This window comes from Pinus tabuliformis, chromosome 7, assembly GCF_031772625.1.
Source record: "Pinus tabuliformis cultivar Carrire ecotype Pingquan chromosome 7, CPIR1, whole genome shotgun sequence".
Taxonomy (NCBI): Eukaryota; Viridiplantae; Streptophyta; class Pinopsida; order Pinales; family Pinaceae; genus Pinus; species Pinus tabuliformis.
Window position 1 is genome coordinate 824,762,692 of NC_142293.1, and position 22,532 is coordinate 824,785,223.

General features: G+C 39.1%; 1 pseudogene; it reads right to left on the bottom strand.

Moving 5' to 3' along the window:
• Positions 1-464: 464 nt before the first annotated feature.
• On the bottom strand, positions 465-8,908 carry LOC149250158 (ATP-dependent Clp protease adapter protein CLPS1, chloroplastic-like; annotated as a pseudogene).
• Between the last annotated feature and the right edge of the window lie 13,624 nt (positions 8,909-22,532).

A 22,532-nucleotide genomic window follows, 5' to 3' on the forward strand; every position in this document is an offset into this window, starting at 1 on the left:
ATGATTGACTAGATAAAATCATAGAAGTAAGATTTTTTCACAGGCACTTGACCAAGTCACCAAAATGATCTGCAAGGGAAAAGAATTATCTTGCAATTTAGAAAATACAACTAAAGACAAGTTTCCATGAATTGCAGACAAGGATATGCACTACAAAAAATTTAGCCATGCAAACTAAAAGAAGACAGAAAATTCTCTCTATCATTTCCTTCATAATACAAGTTCCCGAACTACCACAAGTACCATGATCCCTTTGCTTTGGTTCATTCCGTTTACAGAGAGCTATAGATGTGCATTCAGAATTATAGAGGTATTAGCATTCCATTTTCAAGGGACTGCATTCTAAGATTCCTATAGTTAATTTTACATATTGTACTTATATGACTAACATTGATGTGCATACCTATAACTCTACCCTAATCATAGTATGCATTTCTCTTGACTAGTCAATATCACTGAAATCTTCAACAACCATCATTGGCAGGCTCAATGGAACTAAGTCATTTCCTTGAAGTTGTGTACAGTGTTCTTTAGCATCAACCTGAGCACAAATAACTATGAATGCGAGGCCATTATAGTGGGATTTTGGCAAGATATTAACAACAGTATCAAGGGTCTTTCCTGGCATAACCCCCATCAAAAATTGCACATCATACTCCAGTTTGTTATAATTTTCATTGTGCAATAATATACGATATGGTGGAGATGTCTTCCTTGATATTATTTTATTGTAGTGACAAGCAAATAGAAAGAGACTTAGAAGATGCATCAAAGGAATTGGAAATTTTGAAGACATCATATCTATTTCATTGACAATTAAAATAAAAATCAAGTAAAATTCTAGTCACATACACTCTAATATTCATGTCCTTCAGAGTAGATATATTTATTTGACAAAATTTCTACATAAGTGTTATCGGGAAATCTAGTGTCTATGCAGAGCTGCTAGTCCCACTAAGATGGGTAGCTATCTTAGAAACAAACAGATTAAAATTACATTTTTTTTCCTTTACAAGAGAGAGATGAGAAAGAAGCAGAGAGTACCAACCTTAGATTCACAGCAGCATAATACCATCAAAGCATAGAGATATTTCACTGTAAACAATATAGGATAAGATATATATTGACCATACAAATGCATATAACAACACAATATTCAGATATACACAAGAATATGGAGGAAAACGCAAATAGCTTTATTAGTAAAAGTAGTAGAAGAGAGGATTACAACCACTTGGTCTGACCCAGCGCCATCCTTCCAGCTTGAAAGCCCTCTTCACCTCACACAAAGCAAGATCACCCAACAATGTCTTCAAAGAGAAGCCAACAACACCTCTTTGCAAATTACCAAATTCCCACCTATGGATCTCTTGGATGAGGGATCCATTTATAGATATTTGCCGGGGCGTGAGTCAGCTTCTGGGATTTTGATTAGTGTCATCTCTCTAATAGTTCTCAGTTCCACTTAGAGATTTCAGATCTCTTACTCATCCTGGGCGAACTCAGAGAGGCAAGTGTCAAATGAGCAGTTTCTAGAAGATTCTCCGGGTTTCCACCTAGCAAACTGCTTGTGCCATTTGTCTACTCTCGCTCATTGCACCCTATAGAAGGTCTTCCCAGTATGCATCACACTTTTTTCATGTGGCAGGTGAGATGCATGGCATCTTTAGCACTGGGCAGTCTGTATGGTCCTGCTTTGACCAGTTTTGAGTAGCTTTTCATGGAAAACTTTTGGGAGATGATGTAATCAGCTGACCTTGCTCCTTTAGGGTATGAAACAACACTTTTAGGGGCTTAGAAGCCCTTGTTTTATGGACATATGTGATTGGGGTTGCAGTGCCCAAATATGTCTATAACAGTTGCCCCCTAAAGCATGAGGTTGTAAATCTTTTGATGTCGGGTGAGATGCTTTATAATGAGGATTCGAGGTTTTTCGCACTGGAAGGTGACCTGTAATAAGATACAATACAATACATTATCTTCATAATATTTTCATGATCTAGTTGAGGCAGGAATTCTCATGCTCAGCTTTATAAATTCATTTTCATGTACATAAGACAGACAACCGTCTGTGTGCAGACTGATGATTCTAGTAGAGTCATCATCCCTTAGTTTGGATGATTATTTGTGAAGTAATTATGTACACTTGATGTCTTTATTTTCCTGAATATATCACAACCCAGATGGATGAAACTAGATCCGGGGTCTTCAAAACTCATGCAATCTTCGCCCGAAAGTATAAGTCGATCCATGTGAAAAGATGTTCTGATGTCGAACATGGAAAGACATCGCCTGATTACTAGTCAATGATGTAAACTGTTAACAGCTGTGAGAGGAATCACCAATGATGATGATGACCCTCAAGTTACTGCAGTACAATTCACGTGGTGTGAATACATGAGTTGATGTCGAACACCACGCAAAGTATTTTGGTCGAAGGCCATTAGTGTAAACTTGTCAACGAAAGTGAGAAACTTGCCATTGAGGCATGCAAGCTTCAAAGTACTGTAAGGGTTGTCCCTAGGTCAGCTTCTTGGGTAATGAGCTAATGTTGACAAGAAGTGACCCGTCATAGAAAGGCATTAATGGATCCCACATCTATGACACAGAACGGAGAAAATGATTTTGTAGAGGTGAAAATGATCTGATTATACAAGGTTTAGGATGCTGGTCATGAGAGAATGAAGTGCGAAGGTATTGTAGCGAATGAGACACAAGCTACGTAGGTGAATTCTCTAAGGGACTTCTCTTGAACAATTGGCGACACTGAAATGGATTGGTAGCATTAACCCGAAAAGTGGATGGTACGGCGGACCAATGGTGATATGACCGGTGAACGGAATAACCCAACCCGACTCAATCATGGTGATGGAGTGAAAGTGTCATGTTCAAGAGCGACCTGCTACCAATAAAGTTTCTTCAAGTTTTCTTCCCAATTTTCCCCAGTCATTTCTGACTAGTACCTCTTTATTTTTGTCAAGCTTGAGGAGGATAACATATTCTTGTTCTATAATTTTCCCTTTGGGCAAACCCGTCGCTATGTTTTAACGAGCCTAGCAACAGTGAAACTCGCTCTTGTCTGAATGCACAAGTTTGTCACTATTGTTTTAATGAGTTTAACGACAAGGATAACTCGGTCCTTTTCAATTTTAGAAAGTCTGAAAAGAGACAGAAAGAAGACTCCAATATTCCTTTTTCGTAATATAATCCCTTAAGTCTGAAAAGTATAAAACAATGCGAAAGAGATGACTTTTCGATAGTTTTAACAAGCCGAACAATACAAGTGCTCGATCTTTTTGTGTAATAATCCCTCAGGTCCAAAAAGATTAAAATCTAGAGGAGGGATAGCACTTCCAATCACTTTAATGAGCTAGAGAGGCCAATCGCTCGGCAATATTTTCATATTTTATGAGTCAGATGAAAAGAGCTTAAAGGAGACTCATTTTTTGAGGAATGAGTGATGTTTTCAGATAGCAGCTGGTTCCAGGTAAGGTTTGAAACTTTCTAATCATGGCAATGTAAAAAGGTGGCTAATAGGATCACTCATCACAGTTGTTCCTTAGAAGGGGTAAATAATCAAATGGAGGCAAATGATCGGAAACAACAGAGTGGAGGTGACAGTAAGAACACGACTAAGGCTCAAAAGCTGATGATAATGCATTCACAATGTTTATTTACCAGAGGTGGGTTCATTTTTTAATGAGCATAAACTCTGGTGGAACATATGCTCATTGCTAGGTTTAATTTTTAATGAGCTTGAACTTCACGTAAAACTGCTCGTGCCAGTCGTATAATAAGGATATCTCATCGATAGGTTCATTTTTTAGGGAGCTTGCACCATTCGAAATTATGCTCTGACTCCTTTTATTATGTAAGCTAGGAACAACCAATCCTATGAGTTTAAAGGGTTAAGAACCTATAAACTAAGAAAATAAATGGTCGCTTTTCACTTTCACACAAAAAATTTGCACGCCCCCAGATATAGCAAAGTAGAGTTTCCAAGGTTACCCCTCAATTTGCAGAAAAAACATTTATTCTATCGGGAAAGGCCTACCTTTTCAAAGTTACCCTTCAATTTGCAGACAAAACATGTGTTCTATCAGGAAAGACCTACCTTTTCAAAGTTACCCTTCAATTTGCAGACAAAACATTTGTTCTATCAAGAAAGGCCTACCTTCTAACATAGGTATCTTATTCTGGTCTAATCCCATTTTCCTAAATGGACGGGTGTGTCAGACCAGTCATATATCCTCTACGGAAACCTACCCTATACCTGAAGTTTTCCCATCGAAGAAGGCCAGGGTGCATGCCCCCTGGTTTTCAGTCTTGACCACCGAATCACTCACGCTCATCAGGTGGACAGACTGGAGATTGATGAGACATTATTTGTGCAAAAAGACCTATTAGGGATGGCATTTGAATATTAGCTATGTGTGAACCGGGGAATGAAAGCTAGTCTACAAGCTAGACCACTCTGCCTTCATGTGGAAAACACATTACTCGAAAGAGTGAGGAGACAATGGCTCCCATGCTATAAATGTAGTCGCACCCAAGGAGTAGACTGTAATCTAAAGGTCCTTGGACTACCATCACATTTAGATAAATGGTTTTGCTTCTCAAAGTTATAGGCAAACTTGGAAGGATCCCTAATGGCCGACTGGTTCCTTTATCGACGCTTGTTAGGTATCGCATCTCAGGCAAAAGCAATGGCGAACCAAGCACTTTCCAAGCAGTTGAGGAAAGGATACTCACAGAAGCCCTTTCATCTATGATCGTACCAACCATGACCATTTTGTAAGTTTGCACTATGATTCAAAATGGTACATTAGATGGTAAACAAGGTCTGCCTAGTAGATTCCAATCGAAGGAAACGACTAGGTTGCTTGGAGGTGGGACTCAATAAACGGCCAGATACAACTCCGAAAAATTTCCTTCTTGCGGTAAAGGAATGGGAAAATTGCGCCATTCTCATCGGAGTCTGTGTTTACGAAAAGAATTTGAACGGTGTCGTTCTTATTCTCTTCGGTGACTGTATCATTTGAAGGTAAATCTTCTGAAGTCAAGATGGGACCAACTGTTGTTTTGACTTGTTGACTTTGGTCCGATGTGGACTCAAAGGGTCTATCATCAATGATAGGTGCTTCGACCGACTCCAAAGGTGGGTCAGTCAGATTTTCAACTAGCAATGGATTCGGCAAGAGTTTCTTGTACCCAGGAGGGAGTCGCTGTGGTGATACAGGACGATTATCCAAGACTCTTTTAGCTTTGTCCAGGAAAGGACAACAGTGGAGGGCATGATCGCCTTCACACAGTCTGCAGGGAAATTTATATTTTCCTTTTTGTTCGGTGACTTCACTTTCACTAGTTGACAGTGCACTTTCAACATGATCATCAGAGGTTGATGACACCAGATTGTCCAAGCGGGGAGACTAGTCCCTTAGGATCCATGGGATGCAAGGACAATCTCGGTGATAGTGGTCTCCTTTGCAAATGCCACATGAAGATTTAGGTTTGGATGGTGCAATGTGTGGATTTTTACTAGACGATGTACGGTTGCCCCTTTTTGCCATTGGCTCCTTCTTCTTCTTCTCCTTCCCCTTCTTCTTCTTCTCGGTTACTTGGTTTTTAGTATCTTTACCAACCGAAGAGGAAGAAGGAGAGGGAGAGACAAATGAAGTAGAAGGTTGGGGGGAAATTCTGGTATCATCTAGTTAATGATTCAATTGTTCAGGAATTACGGTGCTTTGGACGACAAAGGTCGAGAAAAGCCATACCGGCAGGCCAATTGTCAGTCCTGGAAGGGATAATGTGGCCATATGAGGTGCACGAACATCTCCGAAAGAGGAGAAAGGACTAGGAATTCCCCCAAGGGGAAATCCTTGGTTGGTGGACTCCATTTTCTCAACCTAAGACCAACGAGGGAACAGTGACATTATTCCGATTAAAATAAATTTTAGACACTTTGACACAACTTTCTTTTTCAATTTTTAAGAGTCGAGAAAAAGTTAAAGATGGCTCTAGTCGCCTTTGATTTTTAATGAGCCTGAAGTGACCAGTGCTCAGATGGACCTTTTCCTTTAAGGAGTCTAAAAAGAAATGAAAGAGACTACTCTGGAAATCTAGACAGAGGGATTACCAAACCAATCGCAAAACTGCAGAATACTTTTTATGGTACGACAGTCAATCTTCCCGAATGTTGTGTTTAGTGCATTGTGATCGATAGGGCGACAGACACAGCTTCCTAAGGATAAAGGATATAGCCTATTGTGATCTCCCAATATATACTGGACAGTACGTGGGAGCACAAGTCCGTACTGGCACTTATTGTCTCAAAGAGGAGGAATCACCCAACCTACGATGAAAGCAACAGTTACCAATCTTTACGACACCGGAATACATCTCTAGCCTAGACTTCTAAATGTTGTGCATTAGGTTCCAAAGTGTTTTTATGTTCATTAAATTTATTTTACAGTTGATCTTTCTTAAGAGGTTTTCCTTTTAGGTTCACCACGTGATGTAGATATACAATTCCTAAAATGCAATCTAAGATGATAAACAGTCGTTAAATCTTCTTTTTGCAATGAAAATCCTAGCTACTAAGGAAAAGAGAAATGAAATCTTTTCAACATAGAGCAGAGAGCACACACTGGATGCATTATCCTAAATCAGATCCAACAAGTAGTCTAATGAAAATTCACATGAATTTATTTGTTTTCCGCTTTCTTAATGTGTGAATGACAAAAAGAATGCTAAATACAAATCTAAATTATTTCTTCTTTCAAAGTGATGGTACTAATGATTTTCTTTTCAAAAAACGACAGGAAGTCAAGACAACACTTTGCGATTTTGAATTGAAAAATTCTTTCGACACTTGAAATACTTATAAATTCAGATCAAATACAAGAGTAATAGTGTAATTGACTATCAAACAGAGAAGTATTCTTTTCTTTGACTAAAACCGGCACCTGCGACACTTCCAAATCAAAAGACGACAGTTCGATTAAGCTACTTCTTTGTAAAAGAGAACTGTAAATGGCGCACAATACATAAAAGAATTCACAATTCTTTGTACAATAGAGGTTGGATGATGCAAAGAAGGGCGTTTCAACAATGGTCTACTGATCACAGATAGCAAAACTCCTAAATAAAACTGAAGAAGGTGAAGAAAAAACCAAAATCTGGAGGCAGATTTAGTCTTGTCTGATCATCGCACCTGTAACACAGGGAAACAGGGATGCATCCCACCTACTACACACGGGAGGCGCGATGCATCTAGATTGCCAAGAAGACAGGGTGTGATGGTCCAGGGACAAGACTTCAACTTGGTTCTTGGTCACTGTTTGCAGTTTAGTCCAGGGATTTAGGCCGAGCAAATGATAGTTAGTAACTACAAAATATAGGGCTAATCTAATGAGGTTACTCAAGCTACCTCTAGGGCACTTAGGATGTTTGCAAGTCAATTTTTCAGTTCATAAACAAACCTGGAGATTGACTGAAGCAGTGTTGATATACTTTTTACTTGCATAGCAAATGCAGCTTGAAGGCTAGCTGGCTTGACTTCAGGCTCCATCTGTGGTTTATGAATCAAACAAATAGAGACAATAAATCAAACTAATCGCTCCCCAGCGCAGTCGCCATTTTCTTATTGGGAAATCTAGTGTCTATTAAGAGCTGCTAGTCCCACTAAGATGGGTAGCTATCTTAGAAACAAACAGATTAAAGTTACTTGTTTTTTCCTTCACGAGAGAGAGATGAGAAAGAAGCAGAGAGTACCAACCTTAGTCTTCCGCTTGGCTCCTTGCTTGTTTCCTTTCCCCTTTGACAGAATCTCGCCACCGCTTCCTTACTTGTCCAGCTTCAAAGAGCACCTGTAGATTCATAGCAGCATAATGCCATCAAAGCATAGATATCTTTCATAATGCCATCCTCCTAGCTTGAAAGCCCTCTTCACCTCACACAAAGCAAGATCACCCAACAATGTCTTCAAAGATAAACCAGCAACACCTCTTTGCAAATTACCAAATTCCCACCTATGGATCTCTTGGATGAAGGATCCATTTATAGATATTTGCAGAGGGGTGAGTCAGCTTCTGGGATTTTGATTAGTGTCATCTCTCTGATAGTTCTTATTTCCACTTGGATATTTTAGATCTCTTACTCATCCCTGGGCGAACTCAGAGAGGCAAGTGTGAAATGAGCAGTTTCTAGAAGATTCTATGGGTTTCCACCTAGCAAACTGCTTGTGCCATTTGTCTGCTCTCACTCATCGCACCCTATAGAAGGGCCTTCCAGTACGGATCATGCTTTTTTTCATGTGGCAGGTGAGATGCATTGCACCTTTAGCACTGGGTAGTCTGTATGGTCCTGCTTTGACCAGTTTTGACTAGTTTTTCATGGAAAACTTCTGGGAGATGATGTAATCAGCTGACCCTTCTCCTTTAGGGTATGAAAAAACACTTTTAGGGACTTAGAAGCCCTTGGTTTATGGACATATGTGATTGGGGTTGCAGTGCCCAAATAGTCTATAACAATAAGACAATACAATGAAACATGAGTCTATTCATAAGTCATCATTCTATTTACCGTAGGTCAAACTTTGGTTCTCGACCAGGTGTAGTTTTCTGAATTGTTTGTGTCTCTATCAATCCACTATCTTTTCCCCATTGTATGGTTGATCTAATTGCAGAAAACACACGGGTCATGCATGTCCCTTTTGATTGTTATATTTTATCACCTTGGAGACTTTGCAACTTTGTTGTCTTGTGGTTGTTCTCCTCACATTTCCATATTTGTACATGTAGTAGCTCACACATGCTTAATTGCTCATTTACCCATAAGGGAAAGCTGACTTATGTTGATATGATTGGGGATGGGGAAGAATTAATCTCGAAGATATCAAACTGGCCATCATTTTTGAGCCCTACTTGAGAGTATAAGCTCATGCTATACATAACGAGAGGACAACTCTAGAATTGTCAGCCTCTTTCCATTATTCCTCATTCATTGTTGTTTGTTTCCATGACCTTTTGTATCATTTACTCCTTTCCATTGATTTACAATTGGAGAGTACTTTGTGCGTGCCTAGTGATTGAAGGTCTGGCTGGTAGTAAACTGTGGTTGAATTTCAACCTTTGAAATGAGAGAATTAACCTTGTGGATAATACATGGGGGATATGGAAAAGGTGCATCCAAAAAATTGGAATGCCTTGCAATACAACCTTAATCATAATAACCCTTCCACTAAGCGAGAGCCATTTATGGTCCCAACAAGTCATCTTTTTTTCAAATTTAGTTACAATCCATGTCCAATCTTAGATTTTATATTTGCATGGTTTTAAGAAGCATCCTAACTACTTGAAGCTGAAAGACATAGGACGTATTTTCACCCCAAATAATGAAGCAATCTCCAAAATCGCCTCCGTGTCTACTTCATTGGAAATAATCTCATTCTTGTTTTTGTTGATGAACAAACCAACATTTTTGCCAAATTTCTCAAAAAACTTGTGGAAGGACACCCATTCAGAATATTTTTCCTCCCCAATGTAGAGGACATCGTCCACAAAAAAGATGTGAGACAATATGCAATTTCTAGAGATATTACAACCAGAAGTTGAGCCCACCTTCATCATGGCTTTGATCCCTCTACTGAAAGCATCCATTACAAGGATAAAAAGAAGGGGTGACAACACATAGCCTTGATGAAGCCCCTGGTGGATCTTGAATAATTGTGTGGGTTCACCATTGATAAGTACCACCATATATGTCATAGATATGAGGGCCTTAATCCATTGGACATGTCTATGTGTAAACCCAACTTTGTATAAAATCATGATGAGAAACTCCCAGTCCACACAATCATATGCTTGATTGAGATCAATTTTCATAAGGCATGATTTTAACTTTCTGGTTTTGATAGAGTGTATGCACTCTTGGACTATTGCTACATCATCCTATATTCTCCTATTAGAAAAAAAGCCAAATTGCTCCAACGTAATGTGTGGAGATAATATCTTTTTTATTATGTTAGCAAGGAGCTTAGAAATCATTTTATAAACCAAATTACATAAGGATATGGGTATATAGTCTGCAAAAGAAAGAGAGTTTTCTTTTTTGGGAATTAATTTGACAAAAGTGGAGTTTATTACACTTGGAAAATGCCCAAAAATTCTAGTAGCTTACACCATGCTGACAAGATAAGGACCCATCAACTTAAAGAAGAACATGAATAGATCAACAAGCCAGCCATTGGGTCCTGGACTCTTGTCCTTGGCCATTTCCTTAAGTGTTTGCAACAAATCCTCATCCAATATTGGAGCATCCATTAAAGCAACACCCTCTTTATTGACCATCTCCAATTTTTCTGCCATATTATCACCTTCCACTTCCTTGAACTGATTTCTGAAATATCTAAGAGCCTCCTTTTCTAAATCTTTGATAGAGTTGTGGATGTTCCCAACTTCATCTTTTATAGCCCATATGGAGTTATGGTGTTTCCTCTTTGATGCAACCCTGTGAAAAACATTTGTATTCCTATCTCCACTTTTGATCCAAAACAACCGAATTTTTTGATGCCATTCCTCTTCCTGTAGCTTGATTATTTTGTCCTTCCTCATCACTAGATTTAGAATGGTCTTTTGTTGGTGCTTAGAAAAGTAGCCCGAGGAAATTGGGTCAAATAATAGAGCAATTTCATTCTCAGTGGATAACAGTTCCCATATGATCTCTTTTTTGCGATTGTATAACCAAGCTTTGACATATTTTTTTCAGTCTCTTGAGTTTTAACCGAATCTGCAATAATGGATTTACAATGGTCAAAGAGATTAGGGAGTTCCAAGAGTGATGGACCAACTCCTGGAAATCTGGGTCGCTTAACCATATAGGGTTGAATTTGAAAGGTATTTTAAGTTTCTCCAGCTCGTCATGCCATTCTAAAATTATGGCATCATGATCTGAAACATCTAAAAAGAGGGTCCAAGATTGTATTTGATTCATCCTATGATACCATATTGAATCCAATAAAAATATATCAATCCTCTTCGCTATACCCTCCTCCCCAGTACACCCTCTATGCCATGTAAGGCATATAGGTACAAGAGCTATATCTTTGAGTACCTTTTGTTCAAAGAGATCTTTGAAAAAACCCGCCAAAGGATTCAAGACTTCTATATGACCCGAACACTCCCCAACACCAAAAGAGAAATTCATGTCCCCAAAACAATCATCAGGTGGATGTACAGGATGCCAATGGAATCCACCAATTCCAAAAAAATAAATCAGTTGTTGTAAGGGCCATACATGCTCATGATACAAAATCTATGGATTGTTCCTAAACTGTAACCGATTAATTTAATCCTTGCACAGAACCGGAATGCATGGAAGGTGTAAAATATCAGATCCCAGATTGTAGCGAGCCCAACAAACTTCCTTGCATTTGAAATTGTGACGCATACACACCAAGAAGGACAAATTTTAAGCAGTGTCTCAAGGGCCATCTCTTTAGATATCATTATTTCCTACAACAATATTATGGATGGGTTTTTTTATTTTATACAATGTTTTAGAGATTTGATTATTGGGAAGATCCCAACCTCTAATATTCAAGGACATAATCCTCATGGAGAAGAGTTTGAAGCGGGATAGAATGCTCTAAAGTCGTGGAGAGATGTGTTATCAAGTGATCCATTTGATCTCAACACTAGGCATTAGCTTCTTATATTTGGTTGATTTTTTTCTTCCTTCGACTTGGATAATTTTTCAATCCCCTGCCATCCAATGAATCCACATTTTGGAATAAGTTTTTCTTTATTGATATAGGTTCCAGGCCAAGTCCAGGATTTTTAGCTAAATCCATTAATTTCACATCTATAGAAATTGGCGATATATTTACTTCATGGTCTTTCCTGTTGCAAATTAGATATAGTAAAAAGAGTCAGTTGGACTCGTTTACCAATTTTTCAATATCTTTGCCCTTCCTCTTTGTGGGAGTTCGAGTTGGAAGGGTAGAGTATTTTCCACAGGCCTGATTGGTTGTGTTACTAGTATCTATCTCCAAATATGCTTCAGGGGCTGCCCCTGTACCTGGACCAAAATGATTCTCATCAGATGGGTCACATTCCATTGTCAACTCCACCATAGTTTGAGGGGATCCACCTTGTGAACTTTTAGTATTTTGTCTAGCAGGAAGCCTTTGTTCCAGATTAAGCCTATTTTTCATCCATCTTCTTCGCCAGGGAAAATTTTAAGAACCCCCCCTAAATTTACATGTATAATAAATGGGCGAATCTCCATGGTATATAGGAAAAATGGAAGGCGATTTTATCAATAATATGATATGTATATATAATTTTTTGGCGAATCTCTCACCAGGCATGGCGAATATTTTACTCAATTATAAAATCTTGTGTTTAGTGAATACACAAATGAAATCATTGCATTTCTTTAAAATATCTTTTGAAATCAAAATTACAGAAAGAATTTCCCCTTTAAATAGTCTATGCTCACATGAATACCATGGGTTATCATAAACCTAGAGCTTAAAAATTATTATTAGTAATTTATAAAAATTAATAAAATTAATAGTTGATTTTTATTTTATTTTTTATTTTAACCAAGCTAAAATGTTTAACATACATTAAATTACAACATCCATTTTTACTCTTGATCGGATCAAATATTTTTTCACTCTATGCTAGTTTGCATATCACGATATTTGATACCTCTCGGGGGTTATGGATCTATGCTGGTTTAATTCCCCCATTTAAATAGGCTACATTCCAAGTGAATACCATGGGTCAATACCATGTGCCATTTTTGTGAATACCATGGGTCAATAGCATGTGCCATTTTGGTGAATACCATGGGTCAATACCATGTGCCATTTTTATTTTTATTAATACTAATATTAGGGTTAATAATGTTTTTTTGCATGGTATTAATAACAATGTAGTCCATGGTATTTGTCCCATAGTATAAATATAAGGTGACTTGTGGAGTAAATATTAAAAAAATGTTTTATTTGTTTACCATACCTCTTGTTTATTTATATTTTTGTTAATTTACCATACCATTCATAAATACAAGGTGACTTATGGAGTAAATATAAAAAAATGTTTTATTTGTTTACCATACCTCTCACTTATTTATATTTTTATTAATTTACCATATCTCTTTTACAAATATGGTATTTGGCCCATAGGATTCACTTAAATAAAACCTCTTTCTTGAGCCTTCATAAATAGAATGAGGGTTATGGACTAAATATTATTTATATTTTTATTAATTTACCATATCTCTTTTACAAATATGGTATTTGGCCCATAGGATTCACTTAAATAAAACCTCTTTCTTGAGCCTTCATAAATAGAATGAGGGTTATGGACTAAATATAAAAAGAGGTTTTATTTATTTACCATGCATCTAGTTTATTTATATTTTTATTTATTTACCATACCTTTTGAGTAAGTATAAAAAGACGTTTTATTTATTTACCATACCTCCACTTTACTTATATTTTTATTTGTTTACACCCTTGCATGTATATAAAGTGACTTATGGAGTAAATATAAAAAATTCTTTATTTATTTACCATACCTTTCATTTATTTATATTTTTATTAATTTACCATACCTCTTTTATAAATATGGTATTTGGGCCTTTGGCCCATTCACTTAAATAAAACCTATTCTTGAAAATGGGCGAATGGATTCACTTAAATAAAACCTATTCTTGAAAATGGGCGAATGGAAGGTTGTAACTCCTAATTTCAAGGGCTAAATTTACCTTTTTTACCCTCTCCCTTAAAATAAGGTGGGCTATTTGAGGTGATTTGTAAAAATGTACTATGATACAAAATATTCACCCACTAAAAATTTAAAACCCCTTAATTTCGCCAACCCCTTAATTTCGCCAAAGGGCGAACATTCGCCCCTAAAATCACCCCTATTCTTCGCCCATAGTGGTTGGGACAGTCAACCAACAAATTCCCAGTTTTATGACATTCCAGGAACCTAAAGGGGATTCCCCAGTAATCAACTTGTTGACGGATAGAGAATGTAGCCCAATAAATGTCGATTACAGTAGGTAACCCACTCGATAGGTCCACCTCCACAAGAAACCATGTAGCCTTTATTGTTGAGCAGACCCATACATCCTTCATCCACATAATATAATTTTCCAATTTTACTAGAAATTTCTCGGATCGCTCCCTTCATCCATAGTTCTATAGGGAGTCCAAGAAATTTCACCCAAATAATTTTTCTCTTGGGGACCTACATCACAGGATCAAAACCTACTTTCCAATTTTGTAGTACCAGAAAGCCTCACTCTGTAACCCAAGGCAATGCCGCAATTTTAATTGCATCTTCCTCCTTTAGGAAATGAAACCCAAACCAACCATTTACCATCACACTGACCTTTGGTCTATATCCAAGAAGTGAAGACCAACTCTTTTGAATCCATTCTTTTATCTGAACCCCGTTCATTCTGATAAACTCCCATCATCCCACCAACATCCTTTTCCTTAGTCTGACCATGTTTTCCTAGTATAAATCAACCCCTAATATCAATTTTTGCACCTCTTCCACAACTTTGATAGGTTTCTTGCCTTTGTCCCTGATTTTTCTCTTTTGCATATGTTGATTATGCTATGGAAACTCTGACCCAACCTGTACATTTTCGAAGGAAGGGATTTTGAACTCCGATGTGATTCTAGTTGTAGGATTGAAGTTTCATGGCCTGCTATCACCTGTTATGTCTAGGTCTTGAAAGTAATCCCCTCGATCCCCATTGTTCACTTTCTTTGACTTCTTATTTCTGCTTCTTAAAGCCGATTCATTCTTTGCTACCATTGTAACCTCGATTAGTCTATCGACATCCAAATCTAGATCATCGTTAGGTGACTAACTCTCCATGCAGATAAATATAGGCTAATCTTGTTCAGCAACTGTGTTTGTCAGTTTTGAAGGAAAAATGTGATTTAGGCAGATATTGGTGGCCACCTACCAAGTCCACTTGGACCCCCACCATTGTTTCTTTCAGCTTTTATGTTTCTTTAATTGTAGCACAGTTTACTATTTTTAACATTTTTTCAGGTCCTGAACTTCTAGAGCCATTTTGAGGCCCTAAACGACATTTTTTGGGAAAACTGAGAGCAACATGAGTCCATGGATTGATGTTGCTCTTCCCAAAGTTGTAGTTCTCACATAGATCTTTCTAATAAGATATTGTATGCATCAAACGAAGATCGTATGCCAAAGTTATGGTCCCGGGAAGTTGATGTACCAATTTACCAAAATGGGTCCCACAATTTGGCGTTTCATATTCTAGGGTTAGGTTTTTGGATGTTGAGGGTTTTCCATTGTTTCTCAACAATAAATAGGCCTTTGAGCCTCATTGTAACACAGTTCAGAGGCATGTAGTTGCCACATCTCTTCTCAGAGATAAGCTACCATCGCCCTAGCCAGTTTATTTCCATTGTTGTTGGCAAGCATATTTCAGTATTTTACATTAAGAAATGAAGTATTATTTCTCCTACATCCTTGTGTTTATGGTTGTCTCTGTAATTTGTTGCCTTCCTATTTAAATCTAGATCAGTGGTATCAGAGAGGTCTGCTTTTTCTCTGTTTTTATTTACATGTCCCCAATGAGGCTAGGATATAAGGAGTTAGGGCTTGAACTAGTCGAACCTTTACATGACCAACCTCACAAATCCCGACAGCCTCCCATGGCAGATGAAAAGAAAGTCGAGGGGGCAAGTGATCCTATCAAAATCTTGCTCGAAGAAGCCCTCGAGTGACAAAGGAACGCGATGATGGACAACTTTGCCCAGCTCCTTCAGTGGCTACCCAAGGGCGACACATCGACTTCCAACAGCTACTCTGGAAACGCCACACCATTTAAGGTACAAGTTAATTTTGAAATCCCCATATTCGAGGGTCAGATAGATGCAGATGCCGTCGATAAATGGTTAAATCTACTAGAGGGTTATTTTTCTGTTCATGTTTTTTCTAGTCGGGAAAATATTATTTTCGCTCTTCTCAAAGCAGCCCCCCACATGAAGGACTGGTGGGAAACCTATTGCGAGCTGAAGGATGAAAGTACATGCTCACTATTTTTAGCCGCACCCACTTGGGATTAATTCCAGGATGCCATCAAAGAGCAGTACTACCCTGTCGGAAGCTATCAGGATCAATACATAAAGTGGACCATGCTGTGGCAGGGGAGGGACCAAGACGTCCTGGAGCTTACCAATATTTTCCATACCCTTCACACAAAGTTAGGTATCAAGAATTCAGAGCAGCATTTGGTACTCAAATACCGCGGCTACCTATACAAGTACATCTATGAAGAAATAGAATTCTTGAACATCCCCTCACTTGGCACAGCATACCGATATGCTGTCAAGGTCGAGCAAAAGTTTAAACAGAAGAAGTGAGACTTTGGATCTGTGAATCTGAAGCAATGGAAAGGTGCCCCCAAACTATAGAACAAAGGAAAAATCCAAGGCGAGGCAGCCTAAGACAACCCGCCAAAGCTGCAAGCAAAGAACAACATCGTGAAGCCAAAAAAGGACACGAGAAAGTGGTGTAAGTTCCATAAGAGCTCCACTCACAACACAAGTGAGTGTCGGGCTAAGCAGTCACTGGTGGCCGAGCTAAAGGTTTCAGAATCAGATGCATGTTCCGACTCTAAGGGGAATGACAAAGGGAATTAGATTATCGATGTGAAGTCCAGCGCCACCATTGCCACTATGAAGATCCAGAAGGTGGAACCCAAAGATCTAGAGGAGGAGGAGCACCTCTTCCACTCCGAGATGTGGGTAAAGGGCTCCCTGCTACAGTTCATTATCAACAGCGGGAGCCAAAAGAACCTCATTTCGGTAGAGGTCATGAAGCGACTAGGCTTACCGACCACAGCATATCCACAACCATACACCATTGGGTGGCTTCACCAAGGACGGGATCTTTGCGTGAGCCAGCAGTGTCACCTTCCATACAACATCAAGCCCTTCACGGATGAGGTATTGTGTGACATTACTCCCCTTGAATTTTGTGATGTATTATTAGGACATCCATACTTGTGGAAGCAACATACTGTGTATGAATCAAGGCCTCGTGTTTTTATTGTTACTTTGGGAAATAAGTTGTACAAGATACCGGAGGTAGAACCACCTACCGCCATCTCTTTGGTTACTGCAAAACAATGCAGTAAGCTCATTTCCAAAACCGGGATTTTTTTTTTCCTGATGATATGCCCTCAAGGAAAGAAGAAGATGGTGGACACGACCTCCAAATAGGGCCCGTGCACACGACAACTACAGATGGACAAGGTCATGGAGGAGTACGAGGGCATCATCACCTCCCCCACGGGGGTTCCTCCGCACTGTCAAGTCAAGCACTCCATTGATCTGACCCTAGGCGTGTTGCTACCCAATGTACCAATCTATCGGTGCTTTGTTCTAGAGAATGATGAAATCAAGAGGCAGATTCAAGATTTGCTGCAAAAAGGTCACATCTGTCCGAGTTCATCACCCTGTGGGAGCCCGATCGTGTTGGTACAAAAGAAGGATGGGACTTGGAGACTCTGTATTAACTATCAGGCGCTCAACAAGATCACTATCCATAATAGGTACCTGATCCCATGGATTGATGACCTCCTGGACCAACTGAAGGGGGAAAAATATTTCAGCAAGATCGGTTTGAAGTCAGAATATCACCAGGTACCAATCGAACCCTCCGATGTGTGGAAGACTACCTTCAAAGACAAGGACGACCTTTTTGAATGGTTGATTATGCCTTTCGAATTGACGAATGCTCCTGCAACCTTCATGATGCTAATGGATGACATCTTGCGACCATTCACCAACTCATTTGTAGTGGTATACTTGGATGACACCCCGATCTTCAGCCAGAGTTGGGAAGAGCACCTCCACCACATCCGAGAGGTTCTCTAGACATTGTAGCAACACAAGTTATGTGCCAATTTGGAGAAATGCACTTTTGGCATGACCCACGTTCAGTATCTGGGATACATTATTGATGAACAGGGGGTGCATGTGGATCCAGCCAAGATCCAAATCATTTAGGATTGGCCATCTCCAACCACTCTAACAAAACTCTGCATCTTTCTAGGTCTTGCCAACTTCTATCGTGATTTTCTCATATCACTTGGCCCTTGAGTCAACTCACCAAGGGAGGAGTGAAAGCAAAATTCTTTTGGTATAAATCTCAACAGAAGGCATTCACAGAGTTGAAAGATCACCCCTGCACGGCACCAGTGCTCACTTTACCAGACTTGCAACAACCATTTGAGGTCGAGACAGATGCCTCTGACCATGCTATTAGGGCAGTCCTTACTCAACACAAGCATCCAGTGGCATATCAAAGTGAGACACTTTCAGACACAGTCCCGAAGTATCCCACTTATGACAAAGATATGTATTCCATTGTGCAGGCCTGCCGAAAATGGAAACATTAGATTTTTGGGAAGAAAACAGTCATCCACACAGACCACCGATCCCTATAGTTCATATAGACCCAAGGGAAATTGCAGAATGATCGCCATCAGAAGTGGTACACATACCTGCAATAGTTCCATTTGAATATCAAGTATAATAAGGGCAGCACCAATAATGTTGCAGATTGCCTCAGTCGACCATCGATCATGGCGTTAACCATCGTGCTCAACTCTTGTGGGCACGGGACATTTGATTGGCCACTTATCTACAAAAGCGACCCAGAATTTGGCCACACATACCAAACACTCTTGGAGGGTCAGCATGTTCCAGATTTTCACCTCCAGGATGCTCTGTTATGCCACCTGGGTCACCTTTGTGTTCCTTCAAGCGAGCGTGCCAAGATGATTTGGGAAGCACACTACAGTCGAGCTGCTGGGCATTTCAAGGTCGAGAAAATGGTGGCAGTACCGCAAAAGTATTTCTATTGGCTGAATCTTCAACAGGATGTCGTGAAGTACATCAGATCATGCACTGCCTGTGCATTGCCAAACTGACCATCAAGAAGCAAGGCCTCTATACCCCACTTCCTACCCCTAGTCGACCTTGGGAATCCATCTCCATGGACTACATGTCAGGCCTTCCTTCCACTAAGCATGGAAACGATTGTGTTTTTGTGGTTTTCGATAGGTTCTTGAAGATGGCCATTATGGCGACCTACAAGAAGAACATCACAGTAGAAGCCAATACTAAACTATTCTTTGAACGAGTGTGGGTACACTTTGGGATCCCACAGTCTATCATCTCAGATCGGGATAGAAGGTTCCTTAGTACATTTTAGTCCAGTCTCTAGTCGATGCTGGACACCAAACTCACTAAGTCCATAGCCTTCCATACTCAAACTAATGGCCAGACAAAGGTTGTCAACAAGATGATTGTACACATTCTGTGCATGTACAACTCAAAGCATCCATGCACATGGGACAAGAACCTCCCCTATGTTCAGCACAGCTACAACCAGGCTCTTCACAACTTGATTGGCGACGGCCCTTTTCAGGTTGGTTTGGGATTCCAACCATTATGTCCCATTGATGTGGCCATCCATTTGCAGCTACTCACGCAGATTCGGCTCATGTTCAGTCTGAAACAGATAAGGAAACCAGCTTCATTGAGAACATACAACATATTTGTCAGCAGGTCCATGACATTTTGGAGAAATCAAATGCCAAGTACAAGCAGCGACATGATCACCATCAGGTGCCACACAAGTTTTAGGTGGGCGACAAAGTCTGGTTGCATTTGCAAAAGGAACACCTTACCGGAGCCTATCGGAAACTTCGACTACTCTAATATGGTCCTTACACCATTACCAAGGTTGTGGGAGACAATGCATTTGAGATTAGCATTCCCCCATTCCTTGGCCTGCACCCAGTGTTCAATGTGGACTGCCTTTAGCCATACTTTCCACCATTACTAGACACATCTGACATTACAGAACAGCTCACACTAACAAAGTGAAATCCAGATTGCATAGAACAGGCTGCAACTGATTGGATCATGGACACACAGATCAAGCACACATGCCAGTAGAATATCCAACTGTATCGAGTTGTCAAAGCAGGCCAACTCCTTCACTAGGGCAAGTGGCTCACCAGGGACCAAGTTCAGTAGAATTTTCCTCATCTCATGGAGGAACTCAACACAATGGGGACCATTTGTTCCTAGGGGGGTGGTGGGAATGATCCAAGTGGATATTGGTGGCCACCTACCAAGTCCACTTGGACCCCCACCATTGTTTCTTTCAGCTTTTCAGTTTCCTTAATTGTAGCATAGTTTACTATTTTTATTTTTTTGGGTCTTGAACTTCTGGAGCCGTTTTGAGGCCCTAAACGAGGTTTTTTGGGAAAACTGACAGCAAATGGAGATCGTATGCCAAAGTTACGACCCCGGGAAGTTGATGTACTAATTTACCCAAACGGGGCCCACAGTTTGGCATTTCATCTTCTAGGTTTAGGTTTTTTGAATGTTTAGGGTTCTCCATTGTTTATCAACAATAAATAGGCCTTCAAGCCTCATTGTAACACAGTTTAGAGGCATGTAGCCGCCACATCTCTTCTCAAAGATAAGCTATCATCGCCCTAGATGGTCTATTTCCATTGTTGTTTGTAAGCATATTTTAGTATTTTACATTCATGAAATAAAGTATTATTTCCACTGCATCTTTGTTTTTATGGTTATATATGTAATTTGTTGCATTCCTATTTAAATCTAGATCAAAATGTTATTTGATTGGCATTTTGCATGGGAATATCTAATTAACTACACCGAAATATAGCAATCGCCTACCAACAGAGACAAAGTATACCAACAAGCAGACAAAATAGACCCCTTAGGACTGTCAACGTCAACCAAGTGGGAGGAAAAACATTGGGAGGATAATATTCACTAGCCAATTGGTACAACTAACACTCCAGATGGTTTAAGACTAACGTCTCACAGGCCCCTCGAAAATCCCAACATACTCCAATCAGGGACTTGGGATGTAACCATCTTATTATGAATGGCTGATTATGTGTTATTCCCCACCAACATCAATCCTAAAATGAAGTCCATTTGGAAAGATATCACCCAACCTGCAAACTGACAATTGCATGCCACCCCTACTAATAAGATGGTAGGATTCGAGAAAGTATAGGAAAAAATGGGAGTCAGATCCAACACAGATATTCTTTTGTGTTTTATTTGCTTAAGGCGCAAGGGAAAGTAGGAAAGCCAATACAGACTTTAATATTGTCTTATTCTCCTAATTTGTGCATATTTGTATGTCATTTCAACAACAAGTAAATATCTAATGACGATGCCAAAGCCACTGACCAGACTTAAAAGACCTCTGCTTCATGAGTTCAAATTTATATACCACCACCCACCCACTTAAATGCTGATAGAAGCCATGGAACCTAGTAACCTACAACAATTATGTTTCGAGCTTCAACAATTGTGGCCATAGGTCCAAAATAGTTTTTAGGGTCCAAATTACAGTGATTACTCCAGTGAGAAGCCTTAGATAAAATATAACCAGAGAGAACTTTTTATTTAAGAACATAAATCTTGTAACCAACAACACCAAATGTTACACTACCAAAGACTGCATATAAACCACTTAATTACAATTTTGTATTTGAAGTAACGGAACCTCTACTCTTCAATCTTCTCACTCTCAGGGTTTTCTTGCAAAAAATGTTTTAATGTTTTGGTATGTTGCATGTCTCACTGATCTATGAATAATAACACAATGAGACCCTTTATGTTGTCCTTGTATAGGCCTTAATAAGTTATTTGGAAACTGCCCCCAGTATCAAGCTTAACTCCACCAAAGGCCACATTATATCTCCTATCAAAACCCTCACCATTTCCAGACCCGAACCTACAATCTTAATGATCTTTATGACCAGATAACAACTTGGATTTTCCACTTATACAACTCGATTTTTCACAGATTTATATAAATCTCTAATCATGAGGTGTAAGATTAGAATAGCGCCAAAAACAAAAAATGCCAACAAAATACATTCTAATATATCATTGCTATCCATTTGAGCTAGGTTAATGTTGTACCTCATACCAAGAACTTCCAGAAGAATACCATCCTTCGGTTATTGCAAAGCACAGAGAAAGAAAATGTCCATCCAATTGAAACTTGACAAGGATCTTGCAACGCTTAGGAATTTCATTCCTCTTCTTTTCCAATGACCTCGCAAGATTCTCCTTACTTGCACCTCCAAAAACAAACATGAAGTTTCCAGATTTTGATTCCATGCAAGTGCCAGATAAAACTGGTATTCAATTCTCCACTTCTATTGAATACTATATTATAGTTATCAGTCGAATTTAACTTCAATATATAAATTGGATAAAATTAAGATATGAATGAAATGAATAAAGAAAAATATTATATGTGTCTAACCTTATTTTGGTTTCTTGTCATTAGATTTCAGCCCTGCAATCTTTATCAAAATTTAAATTATGGATTTTCTCAAATTGTTATTTTTAGTGAAAAATGGGATTCAACACCCTACAATAC